The 23,117-nt window shown below is 38.9% G+C and overlaps 1 long non-coding RNA gene across 1 annotated transcript in view; it reads right to left on the bottom strand.

Moving 5' to 3' along the window:
* The window catches only part of LOC121079099, a 72,585-nt gene that overhangs the window by 26,082 nt on the left and 23,386 nt on the right, over nt 1-23,117 (bottom strand). The window lies entirely within an intron of this gene.

The following is a 23,117-nucleotide window of genomic DNA, read 5'->3' as shown; positions in this document are numbered from 1 at the left end:
CCAACTTAAGGTCTGATATTAAACATGCTTTTTCTTGGGAAGTGCAAAGATTGAGCTAACTTGTGAGTGCAAGTAAGTGTATTCAGATTATTCATGTGCCTAAAGGAAGCAGAACATACCGAGTGGTCCAGGATAAACTGGTCAATGTTTTCCACGTGAAAACAACAACAACAACAAAAAACAACACCTTTGTTTTTCATTTTTCTTGCTACTTCTATCCGTTTCTTTCTGCTTTCCTAGTTTGTGCTTGTGTAGGGTAAAGGATATTTCATACCTTTGCTTAAAAATTTGCTAATCACCAATCTGGAAAAACATGCAGTGATTTCTTTTCATTCTTGTCAGAAAGACGATCCCAGTTAGCAAAAACTCAGCACATCAATGCTTGTAAGCTCACACTCAAAGAAAAAAAGAGTTGCTATTATCATTTTTAGAATATTATGATAAGAAAATTTATGGCACAATTCTTCCTTTTATTACGTGCCATCATTGTAAACGCAAGCGAGGTGGCTTGTGTTCCCATAGCCATCTGGCTCCACTTCTCTGTTAACGTGGATTTTATCCATGTTGCCCTCTCCATTCCTGCCCAGATGCGAGCCTCATCCACTGTCTTGAGCAGGGGGGGGATGAAGAAAGAAAATGGAAGTCTGCTAGAGTACTGAGAGCCCCAAGCTTTTCCCCTTGTTCTCCTGCAAATGGCTCTCCTCCTACTGGCATTTGCACATCAGGAGGTTTTCAGTATAATATCTGGGATCCTCTACCCTGAAGACAAGACCCAGACCTTCTCTGCAGGGCTCCTGCTTGCTACCCATTGTTGTTTTTTTTTTTTTTTTTTTTTTAATTTATTTATTTTTTTAATTGCAGGATATTAAAGCGTGCTATAAAGGAGGGGATCTATACCTACTCTTCCCTCCATGTTGCTCGAGTGCATCAGAAATAGAGAAACCTGTGCTCAGCAACTGGAGTTGGGGGCAGGCATAGCAGTACCTTCCCTGCAGTAGGTTGCCCATCACAAGATTTCCCCTTAGGAAAGGCACCCTTGTGCTTTCCCTTCCCAGAAGAATAATCTAACTGCTGGCAATTTATTTTAAAATCTATTTGCTGGAGTGCTGCAGCTAAGCAGCTCAAGCAGCACATTGGCAGGAACATTGGCCGGAGTCTTTTTTCTCTGCCTGAATGGTTGAAATTCATTACAGAGAGGCCATAAATTGGTTGAAACCCTTGTGCTGAGATGCCTCAGAAACATCCCAGGCCATTCACAGCCTCAGCTGTGATTCTGGGAGCTGAAAGCTTCTGCAGCACTGGCAGCAGTGATGGACAGCTCACAGGGAAGGGCTGAGGAGCTGCAAATGGGCTCCTTCTAATGGAAACTGGATTAATAGGGTTAGCTGCAAGGCCTGGATTAACTAATTATGAGCCCAATGGTGAGTTGCCTGCTCTGGGGATTGGCAGGGAAATAGGAAAGAGCTTTTTTTATTATTATTTATTTTTATTTATTATCCTGATGGGGACATAACATGTTTAGGTCCACGAAAAGCAGCCTCCTCCATGTCCCCATGTACCTCCCAATCAGAGCTGCACTCTCCACTGTTATTTCATCCCTTACTGGTTTATTAAAGTACCCTCTGCTACTGTTCCTATTAAGTACAGCTTAATATGTAAAGCTTTATGGAAGCTCTCCAGACTATATTTAATGGCAGTCAGTCTGCAGTGAGAGACCGCAATTTTTCTTCATGGTCCCATGCAGATGGCAGAGTACCTCCTGGGGATGAAAACCAGTGTCCAAGAAACTTCCTCACAAAGCTTACAATGAGAAGGGTGCTCACTCCTGTCCCATGTACTCAACCCCATGAAAATAAATAAATAACAACAAAGGAAAAAAAAATAAAAACCCAACAACCAACACTTCCAGTTCAATCATGCCCAGCTCCTTTCGGAGCTTCAGGTTCAGTTAAACCTTCCGAACTGGGCTTATTTCCACTTTCCAAAGAGGACAATATCCATAGACTTTTTTTTTTTTTTTCCAATAATTCTCCCTTTTTTCATAAGTATAAATTACATACATTAGAGACTCTTGCCTGAATTTGGATTTGGTCCCACAATCCCTTCTAGAAAGTAGTGCCAATACTTCTATTGTTATCTACATGCACATAATGTTTAGGCTCAGTATTACTGTGCAAACAAATGGTATCTGCAAAGATGGCTTTTTTTCTCATATAAAGCTCTATCCCTCTTCTATTTCTGTTTGCAGAGCTGCACATCAGTTTATAGTCTGGAAGTTATGTAAGTTAATTTATCTTAACTTTGTATTTTTTGCCATTTTCTTTCTTGCTCCCAAGGAAAAAAAAATAAATTGAATTTCCTATCAAAAGGCTTTTCCTATCTAAAATTGATTTTAGTGAAATGGGGTCTTTGTGTGAGTTCTGTGCTTGTGTAATCCTTGCTAAATGTCTTTACAGGTTGGTGAGCTAAATCTCATGACCCAGATCCTGAGCTTCTTAATTCTGTCTTCATTCAAGCAAACACCACTGGTATCAAAGAGAGTTTGCCTGAGTAAAGAACCTTAGGGTTTATCCCAAGAGAGTAAATAGCGCTTAAGCTTCAGAGTAAGTGCTGAACTCTTTAACATTTTGTTTGCTGATATTGATTTCTTTGTACCCAAAGAATTTTTTCGGATCTACATTAGAGAGTGAATCATTGCTTAAATAATGCACTACCAGAAATGCACAGTTTTTACTGACTACAGTTTGCCCTGCAAGATAAGAAAAGTTTTGCATAGTATTTGTATTGTGGTGTTCTAGCAACACAATAACACTCTATAGGATTAGGCTTACAAGGTATTGCATTATATATATACTCATATACTGCAATCATCTTTTTTTTAATTTTTATTTCCTCTCTCCACTCACATTTAGTCTGCAGAACTTCATCTTTCTAATAGTAAATAAAAATCATGGAGACTCCCCTCTCCTCTTTAACATGCCACTTCCATATTGATTTTAATTGAGTTACCGAGTTTGCAGCATCGCAGGGAAGAAAGGCAGATCTGCGGAACCCAGACACATTATAAACAGCATATACATAAAAATGAAATGGAATAGCCCAATCATCCTTCCCCAAAACATTTTCATTTCAGAAAAAAAAGAAAAGAAAATAGAAAATATCTATTTTGTCATAATATAACGGTTGTACTGTGCATGCATCTCTAAATTCTATCTTTCTCCCTACAGCTGTTTCATGGATATAAAGATATTTTTCTGGCTCGCTTTGATCATTTTGAATCCAGAATTTGTTCTGTCACTTAAAATGGGCTATTTCTCTACCTGTCGGAATAAGCAAACTTTCACAACCACCAATTTGTTGCCCTTGTTGCTACCAGAAGGGACCACAGTCTAAGTCACCAAATTAAACACAACCTTGCAGATTCTGAAGCTTCTGAGAAATTGGGCAGCAATTCATTCCAACTGTCTTCTTCTCTTCCCCTCTAATGTCAGTGAAGGCCTCCAATTCTCCAACTTCCAAAATTAGAGACAAATACAAATAGCAGCTGTTGCTTCTGCTGCTCTGAATAATTCGTGGCAGTTCTCTTTCAGTTGTGTGATATTATTTATACCCTACAACATATAGGGTATGGGAAGACTCCTGGATTTTCAGGTTATGGAATACAAAGACATTTTGGGAAAATAACAGACCTTACCCCTTTTGTTCTCCCCTTTATGTGTACCCTCTGAATTCATGCTAAGATATGAAGTTCAGAAACACTCCCTGAAAAGTGTTCAGCTAACAGAGGATCTGTAATGAACACTTTAATATATTAAAATCCCAGCAAACTTATTTATTGTTCAGTTGAAAGTCTCTAGGCTGAAAGTTTGGGGTATGTAACCTTGCACTTTGCCAGGGACTGGGACAGGCTGTCTGGGCTGTGATTTTCCTATCCAGTTTTAGGACAGATGAAAAAAATCATAACTACAGACAGCTGACAATTTTTCAATTAACTATTTTTAGATAATGTGTGCTAGTATATGAAAATTGAAATGAGTCATAAAACTGTGACAGTTTTGACAAATCCTCCATGTTTCAATATTGTCAAACTGAAACGTGATACTAGTCAAAAGGACTTGACAACATTTTTAAAAAGCAAGGTAAAAAAACTAAACTGTGTTGAAATCTTTAGCGTTAACTTCTCAAAGATATTTAGTTATATTTATTTAATGTTCATATCAATCCTGAATGATGTTTCTTTTTTTTTTTTCCCCCCTTCTGAGATCTCAAAAAATTCTCATGTAATGGCAAAACAATTCTCTGCAGTGAAAACACTAACATACCGGGACACTCCCAGAAATTCTCAGAAACTGATAAAATCACGATGAGTGATGTTAGCACATGGGAACTGCTGGTTCTTGCAAAGTGTTGTCCTAGAGAAACCCTATAGAAAGAAAAGTGCATGGTTGCTTTAATAAATAGTTTCAATGAGAGCTGAAAGGAGACTGTTATATCACTGTTTTTTTTTTTTTTAATATATATATATACATATAAAAATAATATCACTTCTAAATAAACAATCTAACCACCTCTAAGTTACTCTTAATTTGCCTATCAGGCACCATGTTCTACTGATAAATCTTTTAGAGAAAGCTGTCATCCCTGTGATGGCTTTGGCTGGGACAGAGTTAATTTTTATCACAGAGGTTTGTATGATGCTGCATTTTGCGCGTGATGAGCTCTGCTTTCCTGGAAGTGGCTGAACATCTGCTGCCAATGGGAAGGCATTGCAAGGGAAGGGAGTGCAAGGTTTGGCTTGCACACGCAGTTTTTGCTTTACCTAGCAATCTGCCTTTGTCTCAGGCCAAGAGTCCCCATACTTCCATCTTTCTGATTCTCTCCTCCACCCCACCTGGGGAGAGCGAGCGAGTGGCTGGGTGGTGCTGAGCTGTCTGCCGGGGCTAAGCCACACCAGTCCCTGATAAGCGTGTTACAGCAATGGAAGGTACTCACAGAGCAGACTTGGAGGCCTTTTACATAGGGCACCCCTTCAGTAGTCTGAAGGGAAAAAAAACAAAACAAAACAAAACAAAACAACAAAAAAACAAGGAAATGAAAGCAAGAAAGAACTGGTTATGGCATCGTGAGCTTGCTAAGACCCAGCAGAACAGTTTTATGCAGCCTGGCCCTACCTTTTTTTTTTTTCCCTCCCGCAAAACCTCTTGCAGACCAAGCTCTCAGACGCAATGACTCTGATACTGCTCTCATCTCTCACTTTGCCCACACAACCCTGACCACTGCCAGGAGAAGGACGTCGCAGGACAGACTGAGCTGAGCCACTTCCCCAAGAGCTCTCTCTCATTTCCTCAGTTGTTTTCTCTAGAACTGCCTTGAATGATCCCCTGGTCACACTCCCAAACTATTTTTGAGGAAAATCCAGAATGAACTAATTAACTAATGAATGAACAAGACTGTACCAGCAAGCACGGGCATCACCAAAATGTTATTTGGTGCTTGCCTACTAACGGAGCAGCCTCATGCACGCATCGCTGTAATTCATTGCATACCTGTGACACAGCACCCACCAAACACAGACCAGACCGTGGTGGGGGACACACGGAGGAGATGGCAACATGGTGGTGGTCACACGCAGCAACAGAAGGTTGGAAGGTCAGCAGTACAGAGCCTTACATCCACTGCTGCTCCTGCTGACAGCACAAGCCTACTCAAGGGAAGGCAATAGGAAGAATTTGGATCGAGCTCTTTACCTATTTACTTTCAATCTATATTTGCTGCATCTTAGTGCTGAAGCCTGTGTTTTAGTACTTCAGTATATAACCTTGGGTGTACGCTGCTGAGATGCCAGTTTCTAAAGAAAGCAGACCTAGCTTTACCAAGTAATAAAATGCTGTTTTCATATTCTCTGCTTTTCAGAGAAGAATGGTCTGTAGATTTAACATCTTGCTAAACACAAAGCAGCATCTAAATATATAACTGCCCTTGGAGATTTCCCCCCAAAAATTCAGTTCTGTAAATCCTGTTGCGATGTCCACCAGGAGGTACAATGTGTCCCCCTCCAGAGAGCTGGGTCTCCACCACCTTGGCTGTTTCAGACCAAGACTGACTCTGGGCATTTGCTCTTACAGGCAGCTCTCAGGCTGGGCAGAAAGAGAGAGGACATGCAGGTGTGGGAAGCTTTCTGTGTGTCTGCAAAAGAAGGTACAGATTTTCTCTTCAGGCTGGTGCCATCAGCAGGTTGATGAGCTGGGCCAGTGGCTGCACTGAGCCTCTCTCTCCAGGAACACAAGCAGGAATGCCTGAGATGTGGCCCTGCAAGTGACAGCTGCCAGTGCTGTCATCTGCTCTGCCCTGCAGCAGCATGGGTGCCATCCGCTTGGCTCACTCACAGGAGCATGGGCATGGATGGGAAAAAGAGATTGGAGGTAACTGATGGGACCAGATTTTAATACCTGTGTTCAAATGAGGCACCTAGCTCTGTATTCCCTACAGACACCTGATTCTTGACATGATGCAGAAATAAACTGTCAGCTGTGCAGTGATGCTGTCATTGTAACTCTGCATTTACATGTGCTGGTGTTTGCAGGCGCATTGTGCAGCCTCGAGTCCCAAAGGCCAGTCCCACTCAAAAATAAAATAAAATTTTTTAAAAAATCTAAATTCATCAGCAGACTACAGAGAGCTTGTGGCCAGAAGTACTCTAGGGTAAGGAGGAGCCATCGGAACAGATGATCACAAAGCGAGGGGAGGTGGGGAAGACAAAGTGATTTTATGACATGCACCAAAAGCATCACATGCTGGCCTGCAGCTGCATGCTTGTGCATTCATCAAGAGACACTGGGAACAAATCACCTAAGAAAACCTGGCATTTCTCATCTTTGATGTTTGTATCAAAATATATACTTGTTCCAGTCCTGCTTTTTTGCAGAATACTACCCTGACCTCAGAGCCAATATTTTATTCCTTCCGTTTTTTAACCTGGCATCTGGCGTATCAGATAGCAACTGGCACCAGCATAAATAATATTTCAAATTAAAAATAATGAGCTGCATGTGTGTAACTCACTTTGTTTTTAGCTAATTGTCCCTAATTTATGCAGCTGAAGTGTCTTGCAGTTTCCTATGATTAAAGGCTACCGTGTTTAACTTGTCATGGAATTCATTTGATGTCAATATAAATGAGCTATAAAGCACGTCTATGATTTCTTTCTGAATAATATTAAGGAATTTCTCCTGAAATTGGTCAATAAAGAATGAAATACACCTGATCTGTAAATTCCATGATGACACTTTTAGAGCTTTAACATGAATGAAAAATTAATTATAGTAGAATATATTTTTCCTAACATATATATAATTATTGTGCTAATGGAGTGCATTTATAGAATGACAGCTTTATTCAAAATGGAAGTATGGGTCCTCAAAATTAGTAAAAAAAAAAATTCAAGAAATGGATTTCAATCACAACATTACTGTAAAACACAGGAAAAAAAAAAAAAAAAAGAGCAACTCCCGTACAATTTTCCAGTGATTCCTCATTCATCAGCATAAGCCCTTGACTCAGAAAATCACTTTAGGCAGGCACTTAACTCTAAGCGTGTGCTTAAGCTCCTTTCTTGCCTGGAGATGGCTTTTGCTGAACCTACAGAGAGTTAACAAACCCCACACCGCAGTGTGCAAAGCCAACACAGGCAGGGAGAAATTCACATCGATGGCTTCTATTTTTAGCTCAGTTTCCTAAACACAACTAGTAAGACTCAACTACCACACATTTATGTCTTCTTTCTACCCCCTTCCCTTTATAAACTCTTGGCTAACTACAACCATATTTGCCTGCATCAATCTGTACAACTAATTAGTTACAACCAAATATCTCTGAGCAGCCTCAAAGGTATTTTAGTCCTGTAGATTACAATGGACAGGTTGGTGAACGAGAGATTCCCCTCTCTGTACCACCACAGTAAGGAGGTTTCCATCAGAGCTCAGGTCTTAGCACAACCCCAGAGATTTGAATTGTCAAGCCCAAGCCCATAGGAAATCAAATGACTCCAACTCCAGTGCTCAAACTGCTCCGTCTTTCCTTTGGGGCTTGAGGCAGGTGGGGAGAGGTAAAATCTACATTTTTTTCTACCCCGTTGGTAAAAGGCAAGCACTTCCTAATTACAGCATGAAACAAAGCACGTGTAAAGGGTTTCCAAGGAAAGCAGCTTTTATATAATCAATGTGCTGTTAAGAGCCTGAGGGCAAGATGTTCTTCTTAAAACTACACAGATGATCTTGACACAGATAGTCTGCTCTCCTGGTATGCGCAGAAGGCTATTGACAGCATTCAGATGTGTAGAGAAGAATTTTGATTAAGGATATATGGGGGATAATAAAATTGCCACTGATCAATATACAATGAAATAGCCTACGTGACACTTAATAAAAGAAATAATGCACTAATGTTGGGATAAAATACAGACAGTTATCTTATTCAAGTCTATTTTCCATTAAATCTTCCTGTTTGCAGGTTGCAATGCTGCTAGACTCAATCTTCCAAAAATAATAACAATAATGTCCAAAACAACCCCCATAAAAAGAAAATAATTGATTTTTCCATTCAATTTCTAGCAGTTCACAGTCTGATTTTTTTAATCTTTTTTTTTTTTTTTTTGTAGATTCTCCACATGAGGAGTTTTACTTCTCTGCAAAAATAGGAAACTTCAAACTTCAGGTTTTCACATTTCTACATTGTTCGTTGGCACTACAGTTCTGTTTTCAGTTAAAAAAAGCAGGCAACCTGAACTAAAAAAAAAAAATAAATATATGGACTCATTAAAAAGGAAAATAATTGTAGTAAATTCAGTCTTTCAAGAGGAAGATGAATGTAAGATATTATGTTAGCATGATTTTCATATTTTTAAGAGACCCACCTAACATGATGTGTTAGGATAAGTTTCAGTAGCAAGCTCTTCTCTAGTATTGATTAGTACTTTTGTACTTGTACAATTTGCTAAAAAAAGGTAAAGAGAAAAGAGAAGTACAAAAATTTGGTCTTATGTTTTATTATTCTAGAACAAACTATAGAAATAATAGGTCCAGCTTGAATAGGACAGCATTAGTGTACAAGTCATATTACTCCAGCATTAAGCCTATCATAAAATCTTAACATTTTGCATTCTTTTGTTGTTTCTGCTATTAAATTAAGTTTTGTATTATGCAACTTGAGCATCCATTCTGCCAGAGTAGGGCAAGCTAAATTAGTGGGGTTTTTTTTGGTTGGTTTTGTTTTCTCCTATTTTCAGCAAAACCTTTTAAGCTACTATTAACGTAACAGAAAATTCATCTCAAGGAAAATGAGTAATGATGAATTGCAATAATTTTCAGCTTTTACCAAGAGCCACCAGTAAAGCTTTTATATCTTGAATTATGTTTAGTTTATTAGAAAAAGAAAGATAAATTACACAATGTCATATTTACAATTCACCATGAAAAAATAGTCCTTTTCTTCCTCATTCTCCCCCCACATCTTGGTGCATAATTTAATGTGGAATCAAGTATATAAAAGAGTAAAAGCCTTTGGTAGCTAACTATGCTATGCTATGATGTGACGTGTATTTGCTGTTCATGCACTTAAGGGAAAAAAAATGCATGGTATTGTAGGGGAAAACATTTGACAAAATTCCTAAAGTTGCAGTCAGAATACACACACACACACAGAGATGACAAGTTTCACTGTTACTCTACATTTCTTTTGTTCAGAGACAGCCATTTTCTAAACTAATTGGAAGAAGGCTCTTAATTTCATGGTTTGGAAAGTGGAAAAAAAACTCACAGCCTGACCCTTACACTATTCTTCTGTCTCACTGTTTAAAATTCATGGTCTGGTAATCTGCTTTTAACTGACACTCTACTTACGAAAGGGCCTTGCTAAAATATTTTCTGACAATGAAATATGATGCGATTAACCTCTTGCCATACCTACCCCCTCAAAGAATGCAGGCAGCATATTGCAGGCTGGCAACATTTAGCAGGTTGGTGAAATATTAGTCTTATCGGAGCTTGCATCAATTATTCATTGCAGGGTCAAGGAGGTTGATTTGGGGAGATGCTGAATTCTGCATCTTCTGTTTATCTGCATGGGAATGGAGGGCGGTTGGCGCCTCAGGACTCTGGCTGCATTTGGTAATTAGTCATGTCCTGGTTCCCTGGGTCTGGGCAGGGAGCAATGCATTTTGGGATGATGCAGCTCACAAAAAGATGGAAACTGCATGAAAGAATGATTCCCTTGAGAAGGCTGAAGTATACATATAATTCAAATGCATATATATATACATACTACGGATCTACTGCATAATTTGTTTTTGCCAATGCTGCCATTATACCAAATGTTACGGGCCAAGGAAGGAGAAGAGGAATTAATTAGCTCTGCTAAAGAAGCAGCGCCTGCCCCTATTCAGAACCAAGAATCTGTCCCTTAGGTATTGGCTTTCTCATTTCAAGAAATGGACGTGGCATCATGGCTGGGAGGACTTCAAACAGTGCCAGGTGAGAGCCTGAGGTAGGGGGTCCTCAGCTGGTTGCGAGGAGCAGCTCCCTGGTTTTCCTGCCTCTCAGGAGGTTCACATAAGTCTGCCTGTTCCTCCTTTCTTTTACCTTTGATCCAAGTCACCTCTGACTAAAATGTTTTTTGGGACAAACCAGTGCATTCCCCAGGACTAGGCGCAGAGTACAACATCATCAGGATTGCAGTGCTACAGGCAACAGCCCCTGGCTGAGCTGGGAGAAACATGACAGGCCCATAGGACAAAACCCTCTCCATCACACAGGGAAGTCTCCCTAATGCCTTCCCTACAAAATTCTCCCCCCTTCTCTTGGAGTGGCTAAAAATGCCAGCTGATCTACAAGATTTTGTCACATCTGCATCCATGTAACTTGCTTGTCTGATACGATCTCGTATCTGTCATCAGTAACAAGTGACAAGAACAGCAAACATTGCTCAAGCATGCTCTGAAGTGACCCTGCACTGATAAGCTCCTTGCCATTTGTTTCTCAGGCCAGTAAGGAGAGCACAGTCTCCCCTCTGAGTGGAGAAAATGATCCAAACTCCCTTCAAGTGCAGAAGTCAGATAAACCTCTGAAATCATCATGTCATACAAACAGTGTGATGAACATGACATTTGGTTGTGTGTTTGTGAATCACCAATTAGCCATCAGAGAAGGGAGATGAAGAACACTTCCTTTATTTGACAGCCTGCATGCCTTATGTCCGTGAGCATTGGCATTTTCTATGGGGTTTTTGGAATTTGCGCAATAATGTCCATCCTCAATTTCCCCTCACCCAAACTATTCTGGTGAGATACAAATAACTTCTTATATTTCAATGTATACAAATTCATTTATAAATGTTATTTTTCCAGCTGAAATATCTTCTCTTCATTTGTTCATTGTGTCTATATAATACACTGTTAAAAATACAAAAATTAAATAACCAGTGTTTAAACTTACTTTAAAAAAACTGCTAGTAGAGGGAAGAGAATTGAATTATATTTCTTTTCCAGTTTTTAAATAATTGATTTTTTTTATGTGCACGTTTGAAATGCATGACCTTCTTTGGCTTTAAAAAAAACAACAAAGTCAAGTCATCTACACAACTCTATCAACTCCCATACCTAAACATTTCAGAGAGAAAGCTACTGTATAACTCATTTTCTTTCATCTTAATAGAAGGAATGAACTAGTTCAAGCTCATATTAATGAAAAAAGCCAGTTATTACATGGATGTTTTCAAAATCCCATTTGTGAAAAAGGTTGCTTTCATGCGTGATCACAGCAAATATTAATGTTCTCATTTGTTAGTTAACCTGTTTCTTAGGAACACTTATTTATAATTTACAAAAATGGAATCAAATCTAATTTAATAATGCAACCTATTAAGGGAACAGAAGCAGCAATAAAGAGAGAAACCCCACTAGTTATAATTAAAGTCCTATTGGGAGGTTTGACTGTATCTACTCATGTTAAGCCACATACAGGAAAACAATTGGAGAAATGTGGAATGAGTAAGGTCTGTGACCAGCATCAAGACGCAACAAGCCTGAAAGGTGAACTGCAGGCAGCTAAACAGTTCGGGGAGCAGACTGTGAGACTCCTGCTCTTCTGGAGAAATACTTGATTCCTCACACAGACCCGTGAAAACCCAAACAGCTACTTTTTCTTGAACTCATCGGTATGAAAAAACTGATCAGAATACTGCCCATGGCTAGTCATTTCTTATTGGGCCAGTTTGGGACTGCCTGGCTATTTTCTCTTTAGTGGGGGAAGCTACCTTGTGACCAAGCGGCAGACCCAGCCCTGGCAACACCAGGGTCCTCACCCAGTCACCCTCCCCATGCCTGCTGTAGAAGCACCCCCAGTAGTACAGCAGAGCTCTGGGGGAAGCGCCAGAACCTGTTGTCAGAAAATCCCGTTAGCCCCACTCATTAAGCCACCAGTAGGCTTTGTCAAGTTAGCAGCAAAACAGTAGCAAAAAGCCTTCTAACCTTCTGAAGCTTTCTTCAGACCAAAGATTTGGTCTCCTACTAAGGGCAGACTGTCAACCTAAAAAACAGGAAACCAAACCAATTGAACACCTCAAAATTTCACTGCTATACAAGCATGCAAGCCCTTTTAAAACAACAACAAAAAAATGAAAATGTCTTCCATGGCTTGTTTATAATAAAACTGTCTCCACAGCACTGAGAGTTTTGTGTAATGTTTAAAAAAAAAAAAAAAAAAAAAAAGATGGGTACATAATTTCAAGATCAAAAATGCAGTTACTTATAACTGCCCCCCCCCCCCTTTTTTTAAACCTACAGAAATTTCAGAATCACAAATTGGGATCACAGAGCAATTGCAGACTTCAGCCACAGCTTTCCTGATTTCATGTTGATATATCCCAAGTTACATCCAAATTTGTTTTTGAGATCTCTAAATATTGAGTCTAAAAGGTGTTTTTTTTTCCCCCTCAGTGACAAGTTATCACCTTGCCTTTAAAACTTCCTTCTCTGTGCAAATGACCAACTGACAAAATCATAATGAAAAAACCCTAGAGAAAATAATAGGAAATATCAACTTAGGTGTCTTCACTTTTTTTTTCTTTATTTATATGCTGTAGGTTTTTTTTGTGCTTCTTTTTGATTTTTATTTTTTTTAATTAAGCATGGAGGAATAGAAAACAATGCATTAATAAGCATCTATTCTTTACTACGGAACAAGGCTTGAAATGAAGATCATTTACATTTTGATGTTGAGGTTGAAGTAGAAACTTTGATACTAAAATAACATGACAGAACAACAGCTGCAAAAATAAAGCATTTTTGTTTAAATAAATAGATAGTCGGAAGTCTTAAATGAGGCACTTAAGCTTTCTCAACAACTATTTTTAATTTTTATTAAAAATTGGAAAACTGACCATAAATTCTTGGGCTTTCCTTGATAAAACCATCTGCTTATAGCACAGTAAATCATTGGATGTATTACTGGACCTAACCTTGGATTCCAGCAAAAAAGAATGAAAAGACTAACTGCAAATATCCTCTACTGAAGAGAGCATAACTGTGCTAGAACAAGACCAATGAAGACCACAGAACTGAACAAGAAATTAAACAAACATGTTGCATCATTTATATTATGAGAAGCTGAACGTAGCAGAAGGAGAAAACTAGATGTGGCACGGACATTGATATGTATTAATATATGAAGAGAAATTTGAGAATGAAGTTTTTTAACTTTGTCAACAAAGATGCAAGTAGCTGGATGAGGACTGGAGAAAAAATTAATCTAGAAATCAGGAATGCATTTTTGAAGATATCCTTGAAGGCAATTCTGCACTGAAGCATTTTGTTGGAGGAGATGGGCTGATTAATCATTAAAAATGATATAAATAGTAACAATAAATATTTAGAAAACAAAAGCTTAGAGCAATCAAAATCACTCACTTGTTTGAATAGGGCAAAAATCATTTTGACAGGAAAATGAATTTTCAGTGGGATGTTTCATTCTGACATCTTACAGAAGTGTTTTGACTTTTCGTTTCAAAATTGTAGGTGCTTTTCTTTGAATTCAATTTTTATTTTTCAAAGAGTAACAACAAACATTTCACATTGAACCAACTTTTGCAGTTGCCCTGGAACAAAGCTTTTCTATGTTTTTGCCAGAAGTACAGGGGAAAAAACAACTACAACAACAAAAAAAAAACAGGTTTGCTTGAAAACTGCTCAACCCTTCCCCACTCTACCACATTCTCTGGCACACCACATACCCAAGAATGTGATGTTACAATAATCTTTCTAAAACATTTTTTTTTTTAATGGTACTAGAGGTAAGTTAAAGATGCATGACTTGCTAGTCCTCTCTGGCCTTTGAATTTCTGGGTCAGCTTATCTGTGGAGTCTTTGGGGAATACCAAACGTTCTGCATGATTCCTACTGTGCTTGTTAGACCTGTAGTTCTGCAGGAAGACACTGATTATAACAAAATCTCCTGATCCAGTATTAATGAAAGTTATCCAAGTAAAACCTCATTTATCAGCTTGAAAGGTTGGGTATAGCGGGAGGTTAAGTGAGGTATTTTTCATGCCTCTATCTTTCATGCTTCTTGCTTAAAATTAGGAGATAACCCAGCTTGCCTTTAATCTTCTGCAGTGCCAGGTACTCCAAACTACTAATGAAGTAGTTATAACCTGAGGTAATCAGTACTCCACAAAAATTAACAATTTTTAGGACCAAGCCATTGTATAACTGACACAATTAACACTTTGCTAACCAAAATATTATTTACCTGAGAAAACCACACAAGGTTATTATTATTTTTTTAAAACCACATTCACCAGACTGAATCCTGGTGAAAGTGGCAAGTTCACAGCTCAAGGACCAAAGATTTCTGTTCATCCCTACAATACAATAAAGGTGACAAAAGTGCCAGTCAATAGTATTTGCCTAGATTTTGTTTGTTTTTGTGAAAGCCTTGTCCAAGAGAAACTAACCCTTATACATTGAACTGTGGCTCTTTAGGCAGCAATCACTAGCCCCCATAAGTATAGGCTCACTTCAGCTGCTGAGCCAGAGGTGGAAGTCTACCTAACTTTTATTTTGTAACCTTGCAGTGATCACTATTCTGAAAACAAATCACCTCCATGAAAATAAGAAGTAAAACTTTAGCTCCAGGCCCTACCAGTCTATGAAATCTTTATTGTTTCTCCTACAATTTCTTTCAAACTGTTCTGCACATCTGCAGTACATAATCAAATTGACTTTTGATTATGCATTTCTACTGCAGCACATCCCCTGTGCTGAGCAGAAATATTTGGATTTAAAAAACAAAAACAAAACAAAACCAAACCCAGTATTTGCAGAGAGACCATATAGTACAGATTTTGTTTATTAGCTTTAAACTCCATGTAAATTATAGAGGGATTATATCCAAGAGTTTTAAAATCCTGAATTCTAATGAAGGCCAACCATACTTCATGGGAAAATTAAGACATCAAAAGTTGCCATTTCCGAAGCAGATTTGTAAACATTTTTGATGGTTCCATTAAAAATTGCATAAAACAGCGTGTAGAATGAGCAAGGAAATATTTACAAAAATGTCTAATATACAATATTTACTCGGTCATTAATCCTTGTCAAACAGAGACACTTATTACATAAATGCAACATATTCCGGCAACCTCTCACTATAAATATTTCAAATATTACCTCAGTCTGCTGATACTATTACACTAAAAGGATAGCAATTAAAGTACATGCCACGCTATTACAGATCAAGTTAAAATAATATATTTTTGTGCATATTTAACACTTCTGAGGAAGCCTGTAGTGCTTACAATAATTCAACAATAACTACCTAACTTGTTCTTGACCTCCCTTCCTAGTTTTGTTTAGAAGTTAATAAAGAATTTACAGAACAGTACTGAAGCCCATATTTGCTGGATTAAATGGGATGCACACAGAAAGCAAGCAGGAAAGGGGAAACTCCCCAAACTCCACACCTCGGTCCCTCACTGCTGTGGGATGCTGAGTTTCCCTTCTCAGGTAAAAGGGATAAAACTTCCCCTTAAAACACCCCAGCTAATTTTCTCCCAGTTACTTGAGCAGTGTGCCAGAACTGATTCAGCTGTGCTGTGCCTGGCAGAGGACGTGGGGCTGGAAGGAGCCCTCTGCTCCCTGGCTGCTTTAAATAGCACCTCCACGAGGGGGGAGCTCAGCAGCCAGGGATTGCCAGAATTTATATAAAGTCCTCACGGAGCTCCATCTGCCAGTTTTCTGGCTGCTTTGCCAGCACAGGCACTAGGATGGATCCTGCAGCTCTTGAAGGAACTGGTTTGTTTCCTTTCATCTTCATTAAAGATGCTTATATACAGCAAGCAGTCAATAAAAGCAGTAAAACATCGTTTGTCTGAATTATTTCTATCCCTCCAAGAAACATGAATACAGTGCCATGTCAGTAGAAAACCAGACAGTCTTTACAAGGTGATTTTGGTTTTCCTTTTTGTTTTATGCTAAGCTGCCCCCAAAAGAGAATTTTTAGTGGTTATTTTAAGTAGTTTCAGGCATGAGCTGTTGCAGCAGCAACCGTACCATCTTTCTCAGCATGTGCAGGGGCTCAGATTTCTCCCCAAGATATTGTAAGGTGAAATCTTTCTTTTATATACACAGTCCCAGGGCAATTCTGCCAAGGAAGCCTGTAAAATCCTGATTTCAGTGAGTTCAATGAGTGTTTTGCCAATGACTTCACCAAGACTGGGGCTTCAGACCTGAAGGTGATATCAGATCACACTGAGGATGATAAACAGATTTCAAAATCCTTATGTTTTCCTCAGCAGTTGCCATTTATGTACAAAGTCTGAGTTCCAGCCTGAATAAAAGTGATTTCAAATGGCCTATTCATCAGGGGAAAGAAAGTATAAAAGCTTCCCGAATTGGGCTTAAATCCTTAGAATATGATCATGCAAAATATAAAATACTTTTGACTCAACCTGCAGTAATGTGAATATTGCTTGTTGGGGAATGAATTCAAATCCAAAATGAAACACTGCTCTTCTGGGGAGGAAAAGAAAAGGTACAAAAAATCTTTGCTTTCATTGATAGTTTCAAGCTGCCCACACCTTTTCATGCTTTGAAAGGCAAAACACTTGGAATTGATATAGCGCAGTTGGGAGGACTTCTCCTGGTCAAGTGTGCCAGAAAGCCTTTGAAAACACAGTTTCTGAAAAGTTTACACCAGCCGATTTGTATAGACTTGCACAGTTCAGAGAAACCATGCTCGAACGTCTGATTATGCAGCTGAACCCCTACTTTGAAAACAGAAGAACCCCAAAATTTCAATTAAGAAGCAAACACATCACAGAAGCGGAGTTGCTTTATCTTTATCTCTGTGAACATATGCTCCTTCCTTTTCAGTAAGCGTCTGTTCTTCTAACAGCCGAAATGCCGAGCCTAAACATGCCCCGTGCAAGTGCTGAGGCAGTGGCATTGCCTGGGCACCTTCGCTACTGAGCGCAGCGTGAGAGCCTCTGGAGAGCTTTTGCTTCACTTTGAGGCTTTCTTGTTTGTCTTTAATTCTGAACTATTATTCCTCAGAAGTGATTTGTAATCCAGCTATGCCATTACAGTTCAGAGCCTAGATTTTATGGCTCTGTATGATCTTTCATTAGAGAAATAACTAAATTGGGATCATTTGATAAGGCACAGGCGCCCATCACTTTTACTTCCCAAAACACCATGAGTTGAGCCTGTTTCGACACCCAAGCACAAATGCAGCTGCAAGCTGTTGCCCAGACGGCTCCCTGCACTGGGTTCCTGGCAGCGCAGTGCCTCTGGAGCAGTACCTCAGACCGTAGGAGCGAACCCTATCGGCTGCTGCTCCTCCAGGGGCCTGCAAAAGCTACTGGACTGATCTGCACAGCCCCCATGTGTGCAAGGGGAAAATAATTAAGCATCTAACAGATCTGCACTGTGTTATCTGCCCTCTTTGTTCCATTTAGGTGATGGCCTGGGCTAGGAGCTCCCACAGCTCACCTGCTCTGGGGTTTCTTTTCCTACACGCACATGTGTCTGGGGGCAGCATCTCAGGGGGTTTCACAGTCCTGCTTTGTCATTTTTCAGTCTCATCCTTTTCTCTCTGTCACGCTGGGCACCATGGTTACCGCAGCCATCACTGCAGCTGCATCAGCTCTGGTTTCTCTGGCAGATTGCTGAACAGGATGCCAAGGCAATGTTGTGCCCATAATGTCCCCGAGCTGCAAACAAACCGACAGCCTTCCTCGCAGCCTCACTGCTTCCCTGCACCAGCAGGCAGCAGTGCAAAAGTGGATCAGACCCCTCTTCTGCTGACAACCAGTTCTTGAGTTATATGTGGAGGTGTATATATAAATATACACACATGTATAAATACATACATACACGTATACATATACCCATAGCCCACTAGCTAAACCTGGTGTGTGATTCAAGGAAAGCTCATACACTGTTTCTAAAACAAAACTTTATTATTGATCTCACTGTTCGCTCACAGAGAACTGAAAGAATAAACTTATTTCAATAGAGCTCAATTTGACAGATGTTGCCAGACCCCAAGATACTCAGAACATTAAAATCTGCTTTCCTAGCTGGGGTTGATACATTTTTCAGAGGTCACAATCCTATCCAGGTAAGCAGTTTACTCTTAAAATAATAATAATAATGATAATAATAATAAAAATCTTCGCTCACTTTCCTTCTGACACTTTCTGACTAGAAGCTTACTTCTTTCAATTTTTCTTTTCAGCCCTACAGCAAACAAGGGGATTTTGACCTCTGCAATGCCGCAATAACTTTACATTCTCATGGTCTTGTCCAGCTTGCACATGCACTGAATTTGCCCTTGGACACTCATCTGAACACCCCCAAAAACATAAAGAATTTGTGTGTGTTTCAGGCAAGGACATAAATCAGAGTCTCCCAAAACATTAATAATAATAATGATAACAATAATATAATAAAACCCAAAACACCAGCAAAACAAAGCTAAACAACAAAGCCTGAAAGCTAACATTGCTTTCACTGCTGAATCATCAAGTAGCAACTTTTAAAAGGAAGGTAGTGAAGAATGACTTGCTCTTAACTGCAAGAGCGAAGCTACTATTTGGTTAATATTTTGCTCTTAGTTATTTAACCTCTCTTAAACAACAGCTTATCTTTACACATTGCTGCCTTTTGTCAGCAGCAGAAAACATATTCGGTGATGAAATGTTCTTTTATACTAGTAATAAAGAAAAAGCATATTTGTGTAGATGGTCATCATTAATCTATACCTTAAAACTCTATCCTTTAAATACCTACACAATTTTAGGTACACAACTAGCTCCAGTGGCTTTAATTGTACAGATGGAAACACCAGAAGGGAACATCCCTTGGACACAAGGATGCAAAGTAAACTCTTAAATAAGCCTTAAACTCTGACTAAGTTCAGAGCAGATATATATAGAGCAAGCAGTATTTTCAGAACAGCATGATTTTTCCTCTCTTCCCCAGGCTAATTTAGCACTAGCAGAGGATTGCCTTGGTTTTCTTCCATTGAGTGCAAACACCTCCACACACTCGAGGAAATCGTGTTATTGCCTTGGACTGCTTAGATCTGCGAGTGCTGGCACAAAGACCTCAGCTTCAATTGGGTACTCAGTGCCCTGTACAGTACTTACAGCAATCTCTGGACAAAGAAGGGAAGTTTTTTTTATCTTGGTGTTTATTCCAGCCTTTCTCACTTGCATCCACATTAAGATCTACCTGCCCAGACCCCTGCAGGCAGACAGGACGGCAGGTTGGGCTCAGCCTCACATCTCTTCTGTCTTCTGAACCCAGAAGCTGCACCAGGACAAAAATGAACTTTTTTTGCCTCCCTCCCCACCACACCTCTGTGCCACCACCTCTTGAACACAAAAGCCCTTGGTGGTGAATACATGGGGCCAAGATCTATCTTTGCCAGAATTCATGTGGATTCAGATTCTACAAAATTAAATTAAATAATAAGCAGGTATGAATAATTAAACAGGGACTGCTATATGATCTTACAGCTCTGGTCACTCTAACTCCACAGATTCATGAAAAAATACAAAAACAAAAAACATTCCACAGAGGGAAAAAAGAAAGAGCTTATGAAGTTTTTTCTTAACTCTTTTAGTAAGATTTTTCTCAAGAGGCAGAGTCATTGTTTAAAGAAAAAAAGGAAAAAAAGAGAAAAAAGTACCCTATAATCTCATAAGAATTTTTGTGACATTATTACTCTGAAAATGTTTCTTGTTGCATACTTCAGTAGCAAAAGAAAATAATACCCTCCATTATATTAAACAGAATGTAAGATCTTCCCAGAGCAAGCTTTTCTGCTGCTCCTTTCAACAATGAAGTGTCATTTAGGCAAGGGAATCACTAGTCTCCTGAAATTTCTCTCTTTTCTAAGAAGATAAACACCACCAAGACTTCTGGAACAATGAAAGAGCAAAGCCTTATTCGAATCTCACTACTTCACCCACACAGAACAAAAAAAATAAATCCATAGTTTCATTTCAGAAGTATTTTCATTTTAACAGAGCTCCCTCCTTTTCTGTACCAAAGCCTCAAGAAAAGGTTGAGGAAGCTACAAATCACCTGCAGCACAGAATAAGCAGATGAAGAAGATTTTTACTTTACTTGTGTAAGATACTGGACGTGTACTCAGCTAACTTTTAATGTTCCTTTTGGCTTATACAACCCTTCTGCAGGTTTGTTTTAAAGAGCAACTATATCACGCTGAGTGGTAAAAGAGTAAATACATATTTCATAAGTTCCGATTCTTTAATATACACTGCTTAAATACTAAAACACAAAAAATTGCAACATCCTTAAGAGATAAAGCAAATCCCTATTATTTTCTTAGACTGATTAATTGTATGTATGTAAAAGTGTAAAAGAGAAAAGCAAAGTTAAGTTTTAATTAAATATATGAGGTGGATGATGACATTTAATGATAAAAATTGATAATTAAATAATGTCATAATTACTATTAATTGATTCCCTGCCTGTTCTTCTCTATCTGATCATTTTAGGGAACTCTTCAGAACTTGTTTTTCTTTGTGTGCCTGTCTGTTCATCACGGTCTTTGAAGCCTTTCTGATGTTGTCTGCTTTTTCAGTAAAACTCAGGAGCAATAACTGTCCTTAATAAAAATCCAGTGAAGAAAAATTTAATTAAATTTCACTGGTGCCAGTGGCATTAAAATAGAGATTGAATTTTACATTCCAATCACCAACTTAAAGCTTACATACAAGCTGAGACTTAAACACCTAAGGTCCTGCTGCCTGTTTTTGTAGAAAGTAGCAAGAAAATGGGGAAATAAAGGCATGGGCGGAAGCAGGAAGTTGGTGTTTTGCCTTTGGAGAAAATAAGGGCTTCCCCCCACCCAATGAGTTCCTGTAGATTTTGATTCTGTTTGTTGATAGCATAATTTCTGAATCTTCTGAACATCCGTTACTGCATGATATCACATTGATAAAAACATGAGAACAACATACTTCTGATTAGACATATGTACCACCTCAGATTCACACTGATGAAAAGGACATCTAAAGCAAAGGGAAACCCAAGAGAAAGCTAAAAATTTTGGCAGAAAAAAAAAAAAAAAACAATTAAAAAAAATCTTGGATCCAGACTAAATCCAGAATCGAAGGGCACTGAACATACACATACACGAATATGGAGAATTTGGCCGAGTAGTTTGGATTAACAGTTGTAATTATGTATGGGAGAAATAGAACAACCCATCTTTATGGACTTTGTGCCTCTCTTTTGTAGAGGAACAATCCCACTAACTGCTGACCGGTCTAAGCATGTCCCAAATCTACGTATCAAAGTTTGCTTGTAAAAAACAATTACTGATTGTAGCTTGCACTGTTTTTGCTCCCCAAGACAAACAGAAAAACAGAAAAAAAAAAGTTTTTAGGCATGAACTACCAATATTTTTTACTACATGAAAATACTTTCCTGAGGCATAGGGCAGAAGTGGCTCGAGGAGAACAGCACTTTTTTTATTTGGAGCGCTTTTCATCCTAACAAAATTAGTAGCAGATTTCATGTCATTTTGTAACAGGGAAAAACAAAACACATTTGGCACTGTTAACGCATTGCCCAGTTGTAAACCAGAAAACAGTCTGGCAATCTGTATTTAATCAGTTTTATTGAATTTTCTCTACATTGAAATCAGTTCATTATTGTCATTGTCCTAGAAGATTGCTCTGTTCGTGAAAGGTATTTAACCATGCATAACCTCCCGGCACTGCTTATTGCCAGAAATACTGTTTAAGTGATGCCAAGAGTCATATTGGCTCATGCAAAGCATGAGCGATATGTTATTATATTTAATTGTATCTCAGTATGTGTCATCACTAGCCATAGTAATGATACTGGTTTTATAATTGATATAAAATAACCTGTTCCCATCATTTTTGGTAGAATACTCTCTCCCTGCCTTCTCTGAGTTTGTCACTGCCAGCTAAAGGTTTCCTGGACAGAACAAGCTCATCAAAGAACCTCTGAAACTAGAGCAGCAAGCAAGCAGATGCAAATCAGCTTTAGCAGCACAGGTCAATCTGCCCAGGTGCTGACTCGATGACTGGTCTGCCCAGGCATGGGTGCTGCTGAGGCTGGCAGGGTCTGCAGGAAAGGGGCAGGACCAGTGCCAAATTGATAGGATGCCTCCTCATAGAGCTCCCAATCTTTTCTGCAACGTCACTTCCTTAAGCTTCATTGAGAGAGAAGGCAACAGGCCTAAAGAGAAAGTTGAAGGTCTGATGGGAATCAGGAGAAGATTTTTGTGCTGGGCTACATCAAGCTGGGTTAGGTATCCAGCATGGCCATTCAATTTTACATGATCTGGTTTATCAAGTCCCTTTTCTGCTTCACCATCTTCTCAATCAACCGTTGATGCAATTCATTGGACCAAAAAACATTGTGCAAAGCATCCCATCCTTAGAAGAAATACATCAAGGCATTATATTCAAAATTAATCCACGGAAGTTCTAAGAAGATATCATCATCTGAAAACATTTTCCCCCCTACAATTAAAGGTTAGGAAGTTTTTTTCCTA

This window comes from Cygnus olor, chromosome 16 (genome assembly GCF_009769625.2).
Source record: "Cygnus olor isolate bCygOlo1 chromosome 16, bCygOlo1.pri.v2, whole genome shotgun sequence".
NCBI classification, from domain to species: Eukaryota; Metazoa; Chordata; class Aves; order Anseriformes; family Anatidae; genus Cygnus; species Cygnus olor.
This window is presented reverse-complemented; position numbering and strand designations above follow the sequence as displayed.